Here is a 9,667-nt window from a genome sequence, read left to right as displayed (position 1 = left end):
GGATGCTGTGGTCCTCCAGGATGTGGGTGAGGATTAGTCGCAGCAGCTGGTCGAGCTCCTCTCCCTGGTCTCGTCCCACCCCTCTTCCGCTGTAACGCCCTCTTTGAGAAGCAAGCTGTCACTGAAACTCATGAAAGCCATAGACTTCCGAAGCAACCTTTCACTTCAACTCATTGACTTCCCCTTTGAGAAAAAGCTAAGCTCCAGTAATGCACCGTTTTTCCGTGGGACAGCTCTCTTTCGAGAAGCTGCACTGCATATGCAGCAGTGCCATGGCTTTGAGAAGCCGAGACCCATCCCAGCCACCGGGAACCGGAGGAAAACTCCAGCAGTCCACGGGTCACCCTTTAGATAGCTCGGGGATCAAATGGAGTCCTTGATCTGTGTGCTGATTTTGAGAAGCAACCTTTCACTGAAACTCATTCACTTCCCCAATTGTGGCTGGTACTCCAACAGTCCACCGAACTCCCATAGCACAGCCACTTAGTGCATACTAGGGACAGTTTAAGTTTCCTCCTGAGAAGTCAGCACTCACTTCGACTCATGACAGCCATTGACTTCACCACAGCCACTTTGTGTGGGATGCTGTGGTCCTCCAGGATGTGGGGATTAGTAGTAGTCACTGGTCGAGCTTGTCTCCCCGGTCTCGTCCCACCCCTCTTCCGCTGTAACCCTGTCTTTGAGAAGCAAGCTGTCACTTCAACTCATGGACTTCCCCTCAGAGAAAAAGCTAAGCTCCAGCAGTCCACCGATCTCCCGTAGCACAGCCACTACATTTCCTGAGAAGTGAGCTCTCACTTCAACTCGTCTTGTAGTGCGCCCGCCGAGTTGAGCACAGCCACTACAGTGGAGGCGCCTGCCCGCCTGCCTGGGAGCCATCCTTGTGAGGTAGCTGGATCTGCTGGGACTGACTCCCCCACAGATCTATGGCTTACTTGTGCAAGGTACCAGCTTTTCTGGGCCCGCCAACCCATGCCTGCCTGCCTGTCTGCCCGCCTCCCCCGGGGTGCTGCTGTGGTGGGGCATCTGCCAGGACTGACTCCTCGCCTGCTCTGCCCGCCTGGTGCCTGGGAGATGGGCTTTGCGGTTCGTGGCCAGCACCCTCCGGCACGCTTGCTCCCAGTCGTCCTCCTCTGTGCCCCTCAAGGCGTAACTGCTGGCTTAGAAAGAAACAACCAGCCATCTTTGCCTCACTTTGCGCCCACTTATGGGTTGGTTTGCTATGCGTTAGTGCTCAAGCCATCCTTGCGGCACTACAATGCATGCTGCCTGCCTGCTTTCCCTCCCTTCTCCCCTTCCCGCCTTGCAGCGATGGTGTATGTGTCTTGCTTTGACTAAGGGGAGAAGTCCTTCCTGCGCTCACTTAGACTTTATCAAATTCAATAATCCCTTTTTCAAATGTGCCAGAAGATTTAGGGTTATCTCGTGGCATGTTGGGATTGCCTTGGAACTGGCCCCATTGAGCTGTCTGCAATTGCAACTTTAAATCCCTGACATACTGGAGTGTTCAAATTTCAAAAGTTCCCCTAACATCAGGGGATGATGGGATTGCCTTGAAACTTGGTGTCCATGGGGACACATGGGTAAGCTGTCATGGGACCAAAGGATAGGTTTCTAACGTGCAAATTGACGTAGTTGTAGAATGGGACTTGATTTGGGGTGAGTTAAAAAGTTTAAGCCGCGCCAAAAATCAGGGGATGATGGGATTTGCTTGCAACTTGGCGTGCATGTGGACACATGGATAAGCTGCCCTGGTGCCGAGTTTGAGGTTTCTAACATGCAAATTGACGGAGCTATCCCAAGGGGTGTGAATGGGGTGCCCGATTTTCATAAATTCCCCAAAAATCAGGGGATGATGGGATTGCCTTGAAACTTGGCGTGCATGTGGACACGTGGATAAGCTATCATGGTGCTGAGTTTGAGGTTTCTAACGTGCAAATTGACGTAGTTGTAGAATGGGACAATTTGGGGTGAGTTAAGCCATGCCAAAAATCAGGGGATGATGGGATTTGCTTGCAACTTGGCGTGCATGTGGACACATGGATAAGCTGCCCTGGTGCCGAGTTTGAGGTTTCTAACATGCAAATTGACGGAGCTATCCCAAGGGGTGTGAATGGGGTGCCCGATTTTCATAAATTCCCCAAAAATCAGGGGATGATGGGATTGCCTTGAAACTTGGCGTGCATGTGGACACGTGGATAAGCTATCATGGTGCTGAGTTTGAGGTTTCTAACGTGCAAATTGACGGAGCTATCTAAAGGGGTGTGAATTAGGGTTATGGGAGGTGCGTTAGAGGGTAGAGCCGCGCCAAAAATCAGGGGATGATGGGATTTGCTTGCAACTTGGCGTGCATGTGGACACATGGATAAGCTGCCCTGGTGCCGAGTTTGAGGTTTCTAACATGCAAATTGACGGAGCTATCCCAAGGGGTGTGAATGGGGTGCCCGATTTTCAAAAATTCGCCAAAAATCAGGGGATGATGGGATTGCCTTGAAACTTGGCGTGTGTGTGTATACGCCCATGAGGTGTCATGGTGCCAAACGTGAGGTTTCTAACTTCAACGGAAAAAAAGTTGTTTACTTTTTTAGCTTTCAATGCAACCCTATGGGGGGGCAAAAACGGAGCTCCGGATCCGGATCCGGAGCTCCGAGCGGAGCGGAGCGGAAGTGGGCGGAGCGGGGGCGGGGCGGAGCGACCCGCTCCGAAAAATGGCGGATCTGCAAGTGAAGCGGAGCGGGGGGTCCGTGCACACCCCTAGTCTCCACCATGGTGTCCATGGGCACAAATGTGAGGTAGACACCTCTCTTGGTGGCAATCTTGCCAGGCTCCTTGCCCCTACTGGTTTTTATCTTATTTCTTAAGATTTTCATATTAACTAGGAGGCTGGAATGTTGCAAAGTGAAGCCTTGTCTTCCAGCGTCTTAGCTTTATTTGGGTCCAAAAGGAAGTTTTTGTCGTTTGCAACGCAGTTTCCCCTCTGCCTTGTATTGAACTACTTGGGGAGATTTTTCTTTTTCTCTCATCAGTTTCTCTTCCAGAAAGTGAGTGCTTTGTGTGACCTGCCATGCCCATCACGGTAGCCATGACGAATGGGCAAGCCCACCTCCCCGCCAGCCATTTTGGGAAAGCAACCGTAACACTCTTTCAAAATTCCAAATGGCCCCACCGACCCAGAAAGGCTGGGGCCCATCTATTCTAACCTTCAAATGCACTCAAAGGTAGGATCTACACTACTGATTTGTAATGGTATTGAAGTGCACTGACAATGGTTGGGGCCCATTGACACAGGCCATATACAGCTTTCAAACTGCTTTCAACATGTTATATCCTGCTTGGCGTAGATCTAGTCAAAGTGTAGAGAACTCGAAGTGTGTACATGCATGAATAAACTAGTTTCAAGTCTCAGTTGCACAGGCCATTGTGAGCAATGGTGGGCCTTTCCTATTCCTTCCAATTATGGGGCCTTCCAGGTCAGTGCTACTCCTACCTCACTCACTGTAATCTTTAGCTATGTGGGCCCAGGCCCACCATGGCATCGAAATGTACAAAATGCAAAGTGAAGGCCTGGTTCTTAACCCTCGGGCTGCTCCCCACCTCTCCAGTATTTTAACTTGCATCGGTCAGATCTCCATGACAGCCAGTTCGCTGTTCTCAAATGGAGAAACATCGTCTGCAAAGGCTTCAGGTGAAAGAGTTGCTCTTGCTAAGGATGCCACAGTTAGACTTCTAAAATGATTAGACAGGGCAGTAGGTCCCAAAGTGTGTGTGTCGGTTCCCACCCTGAGGAGGCTGCCCACTGGGTCTGAGAATGACTCACTGGGTAATTCTTCCACTTCTCTGCATGGGAGGCGACAGATTCATTCAACGAGCCACAAGAACCACCAGACCTCACGGAAGCCAATATGTCATCTCTACACAGGAGTCACTCATATAGTGAATTGTGCAGAACCACAGAGTATCCCAGGAGGGCGGGAAACTTTACTCTGATCCACTCTCGAAGGAAACCGTTTCTAGTGTGGAAGTGGTTGGGTGTGGCTTGTTCGTTGAACCATGGGTTAGCACGTTTGAACCCAGGACATCTTCCACAAAGTGGCTTGTTAACCATCCTGAACAAGCCAACAACAAACTATGGGTTCTCAAGGTGGCTTGTTCAAGAAAAATAAGCCACCTTGGATAGTTAACAAGCCATCCTGTGGAAAATGTCCTGGGTTCAGGCAACACTGGGTTCAGACAACACGTTGGGTTCAACAAACAACCCATGGATCAACAACAACCTACACTCAACCACTGAGTGTGGTTTACCAAGTTGTGCAAACCCAGTCAATGTGGTTAGAACAGCCTTCCCTAACCCCAGCCTTCCAGAGGTTGGACTCAATGGCCTTGTAGGCCCCTCCCAACTCTACTATTCTACGATTCTAGGCTTTGAACTTTAACTCACATCCACCTCGTCAAGCATTGCCAATAGTCAGGAATGCTGGGAATTGTAGTCCAAAACATCTGGAGGATACCAGGTTGGGGAAGGCTAAATTAGAGGGTTGAATTTAAGTCTGGGAAGATCCAAATTCAAATCTGTTATCAGTCACAAAGCTCACTAGGTAACCTTGGGCACAGACATCATCCCTCCATTTTGCCAATGTCATTAGGTAGTGTTTTTTTTTATTAATAGTATTTATTGATTTGATTTATACTCCATCTTTCTACCAAGAAAAATGGCACTCAAGGCGACTTATGAAAACGCAGCCCAGAAGGAAGGATGGGAAAGCCATGCAACAGGTGAGTGTGCGGGTACAGCGCTCATTCAGAAGTATGGTGCCAGAGCTAAGGGAAGTTCAGGAAACACTTATGTTGGAGAATGAAAAGAGGCGGAAACTCATTGTGGCTGAAGGACACCGCCAGGCATTCATGATACCACCACCTCTCTTGCACACCCATGCTTATGATCTCCCTCGCACAACCAAAATGGTCAAGGAGCTGAAGCTAGTCTCAGATGAGGAAAGGGTATGACATCCAGGACGTTAGGAAAAAGGCAAGTAAGGGGGGACTCAACAGAGGTGTAGAAAAGCATCCATGGTGTGGATAGGGAAATGTTTTTTCTTCCTTCTTTCGTAATACTAGAACCCAATGGGGTCATCCCATTAAGCTGAACGATGGGAGATGCTGGACAGATAAAAGGACGGACTTCTTCCTGTAGGGTAGAGTTAAACTATGGAATTCACTACCACAAGATGCAGTGATGGCTACCAACGTGGATGGCTTTAAAAGAGGATTGGACAAATTCATGGAGGATGTTACTATCCATGGCTACCAGTCATGTTGGCTATATGGTACCTTCAGTAACAGAGGAAATATGCTTCTATATACATGTTACTAGGGAACATGAGTTGTCATAGAATCATAGAATCATAGAGTTGGAAGGGGTCTATGAGGCCACTGAGTCCAACCCCCTGCTCAATGCAAGAATCCACTTTAAAGCATCCCTGACAGATGGTTGTCCAGCTGCCTCTTGAAGGCCTCTAGTTGCATGGCCGTACTGCTCTCACAGTCAGGAAGTTTTTCCTGATGTCCAGCTGGAATCTGGCTTCCTGTAACTTGAGCCCATTAGTCCGTGTCCTGCTTGGGGGCTTCTCGTGTGCATTAGGTTGTCCACTGTGGGAAGAGAAAGCTGGACTAAATATGTTTTTGCTCTGATCCAGATTGGCTCTTCTTATGTTCTCTGTTTCTAAGCAAACTAAATGCAGCCACTGACACGGCCCTAACCCAGCCAGTTTTTACAGGTTGGTTGCTCTCATTCTCTCTCTCTCTATATATATATATATAGTGCATCTGTTTTGAAATAAAGAAAGAAAGAATCTCACCAGGTTAGTACATCCAGCTGCAATATGTTACGGATATCTTTCACAACAATTCCTTTTTTTTTTCCATTTTTACAAAACGGCAATGTTTTGTCCCTTAAAGACTGTAAATATGGGCTTCAAAAATGCCCGGCCCCCCCCAAATCTGATGACATTGCAGGAGCCAGAGGGAAGCAGAACAGTGGTTTCCAATACTTGGATCAAAGCTTCTGTGCATATCTGGTCATTATTCTTTTTTTGCTTCCCCCACCCCCCCATGCAATGCAGAATAATTTAAGCAAAATGCAAATGCATCCCATTTAACCTGTATACTTTTTATAGGTCGATACACTGTAGGCTTTAGAAAAACTGCCAATTCAGGATGCAGTTGATAGCCTATTCAGGAGAAGACCCTTGCAGAGAAGAGTTCCTACGTGCTTAACATGTAGTACGCTGGCTTGGGTTTCATGCTCCCCCACCTGTGCTCTTTGTGGGGAATCAGGAGGGCAAAGTCTCTCTCCCTCTCCCTTTCCCTCTCTCTCTCTCTCTGGGTGTCGTTTCTCATGTAAGGAAATCACCCCCACAGCCTGCTGTGATGCTTTTGATGGGGATGAGAAATCCTATCACCTGGATCAAATTCAAGAGCTTTGACCCTCATGGCGTACTCCAAGGAATGGAGAGAGCGACATTTGGGGGTCGGGGAGGGGGAGGAGGGGCAATTCTCGCGGTCACGTTACACAGAGAGTGGGAAACGTGCCATTGGCGAGGATCACTGGCCCCGTGCCTGGCTTTTACACACGCAGAAGTTAGTAATGAAGCCCTCTAAATGAAGGCTTCAGACCAGCTTTTCCCTGTCTTTTGATGGCTTATTCATCATCCCCACCCCCTCGAGAGACGGGAAAGAGGCAGATAATAATAATAATAATAATAATAATAATAATAATAATAATAACAACAACAACAACAACAACGGATTTGGAAAAGGGCAAGCAAAATGATCAAGGGGGTTGACGAGTTACTTATTATGAGAAAGGTTACGAGGGCTTTTTAATTTAGAAAAAAAGGTGAGTAAGTGTGTGGGTGGTGGGGAGACAGAGAGATGTATGATAGACATGAATAAAGTTATCCATGATGTCCAGAAAGTGGACCAACTTTAGCTGTATAAGCTGGCCAGCACTAATAATAATAATAATAATAATAATAATAATAATAATAATAATAATAATTTATATAGCACTTTGTTACAAAGCGCTGTACATGAAATAAAACAGGTCAGGGAGTTTACAAAAATGCAATAAATACAGTCATTCTAATAAAAGACCTTACCTGGATTTAAAAGAATATAACAATAAAACCTTAAAATAAAGCCCATGTGAAATGTGTCGTGGCCACCACAAGGACCATCAGCAGGCCCTACCTCATGAACAAAGCAGCCAACCCCTTCTATTCAAAAAGAAAGGTTTTCAAACCTTTCTTGAACACCTCCAAACTCTTGGTTGACCACAGTGGCAGGGGGAGTGAATCCCACAGCTGAGGGACAGAAACAGAGACCCTCTCACATACCCACTTTTGAGGGACGTTAGGGGTTGAGTGTACAAGAGAGGGTCTTTTCCGCAGTGAACCCACACCTCTGGGTTGCAACTGGGGTTCCTTCAGGCCCCATCACTGCATGCTTTTAATAATAATAATAATAATAATAATAATAATAATAATAATAATAATAATAATAATTTTATTTATTTGTTACCCGCTTCTCCCTCTGGATCGAGGCGGGGTACAACACAATTAAAAACAACATAAAATACATAAAACTAATTCAAACATTAAAACCAGTGCCACAAAGGAAGGCCACAAGGACTCACTTGTTTTCTCTGGCCTTTCCCGGATTATATTTTTACTGGACCATTCAGGGTTTGTAACTACAATTGTGTTTTAGAGTTTAGCACTACCTAGGCCAGATGTTTCATTGCTGGTGTTTGTGGATTTTATTATTCTTTCCTGTGTCTGAGGTCACATCAGAGGAACTTCTTCGCATGCCAGCATTGCTCCAGTTTACATGGGGGTACGTGCTGATGAGAAAGTGGATAGGGAGACATTTTTTCCTTCCTCTCTCAGAGTACTAGAACCCAAGGGCGTCATCCCAGGTAGCTGAAGCATGGGAGATTCTGGGCAGATAAAAGATTGAAAAATGGAGACACCCAGGTTCAACTCCCCATTCAACCATGAAACTCCCCAAGAGTCACTCTCTCAGCCTAAGCTACCTCACACGGTTGTCGTAAAGATTAAAAAAAGGGGTGGGATGAGGAGAACACCATCTTGAATTCCTTGGTGAGAAGGTAGGATATAAGTAAATAAATAGTAAGCATGAACTGGTAAGATTATTTGTCCATCTCGCCCAGGGTTGGGCAATGTGCCATTGTCCAGATGTTTGGGACTACAACTCCAGTGGCTGTGCTGCCTGGGAATTATGGGAGTTGGTGTCTGACACATCTAGAGAGCAACAGGTTGGGAAAGGTTGAGCTCTAGGATCCTTGTCCAGATGAGAAAAGGTTTATAATTAGATTGTAAGCCTATCCGGCAGGGTCTTGCTATTTACTGTTTTACTCTGTACAGCACCATGTACATTGATGGTGCTATATAAATAAATAATAATAATAATAAATAATAATAATTCCATGGGAACAGCACTGATTTGCCTCCAGAATGCCCCAATCCCAGATTCAATACATCATGTAGAAGGTAAGGGGAAGCCCAATACAGAGCCATTGAGGCTGTTCACACAACACACTAACCCACATTCAGTGGCTGAGTGTGGTTTGTTTGCTAAACCATGGGTTGTTTGTTGAATCGTAGGTTAGCGTGTCTGAACCCAGGACATTTTCCTCATGGTAGCTTGTTAACCATGCAGTGTGGCTTGTTAACCACCCTGAACAACCCAACAATAAACTATGGGTTTTCAAGGTGGCTTGTTTGAGAAAAATAAGCCACACTGCATGGTTGACAGGCCACCCTATGGAAAATGTCCCGGGTTCAGACACGACGTTAACCCACAGTTCAACAACAACCCTTGGTTCAACCACAAACCACACTCAACCATTGAGTGGCCATTAGCGTGTTGTGCAAATCCAGTCTTTTGTCAGCCAAAGAAGGCAATCCTACGGAAGACAGACTTTGAGGGCAAAGGACGTCTTTCCATCGCTCTTCCGAAACCTCTCCTATTTCCGTTTGCAAACAGAGCACTCTGATGTATTTATCAAGGTGTATCTTCCTTCTGAATCAGAGAACAGATGTAAACCTGTTTAGATCAGAAGCCGCCTGCTTTCGTACATTATGACGTCAGGATTAAAAAGCCTGGATAGCTGGCGTGCCGAAAATAGACCCATGCACATAATCGCAGAGAGGTATAAATAGGGGGGGGGGGAATATCAAGGTAGCACACCGGGATCGAAGGCTCGAGTGAATAATGTATTTGTTTTTCCTGCTGTGGCACTTTGCTCGGAGCTATCTTTGTGCAAATAAAGTCAGCGAACACTCCAATTACTCCCATGACGGCTTTCTGAGAACTAGATCGCGAGCGCAGTACGCTGAACTAAGCTAGCTGAGGAGCACAGGACAAAACACACAGCACGTCCAATCTCCACGACCAACAGTCTCGAGAGCGCATCCGCACCAAACACACCGCACATGTTTCTGTCACATGCCTGAGGGATGACAAACCCTCTCCGCATTGGGGCGAGGGGCTCTCGGAGGGAGAGCAAAATGGCCCCATATCTTAGACTCGTAGAACCATAGAATAGTAGAGTTGGAAGGGGCCTATAAGGCCATTGAGTCCAACC

The sequence above is a fragment of the Elgaria multicarinata genome, chromosome 7 (genome assembly GCF_023053635.1).
Source record: "Elgaria multicarinata webbii isolate HBS135686 ecotype San Diego chromosome 7, rElgMul1.1.pri, whole genome shotgun sequence".
In the NCBI taxonomy this organism is placed as follows: Eukaryota; Metazoa; Chordata; class Lepidosauria; order Squamata; family Anguidae; genus Elgaria; species Elgaria multicarinata.
This window is presented reverse-complemented; position numbering follows the sequence as displayed.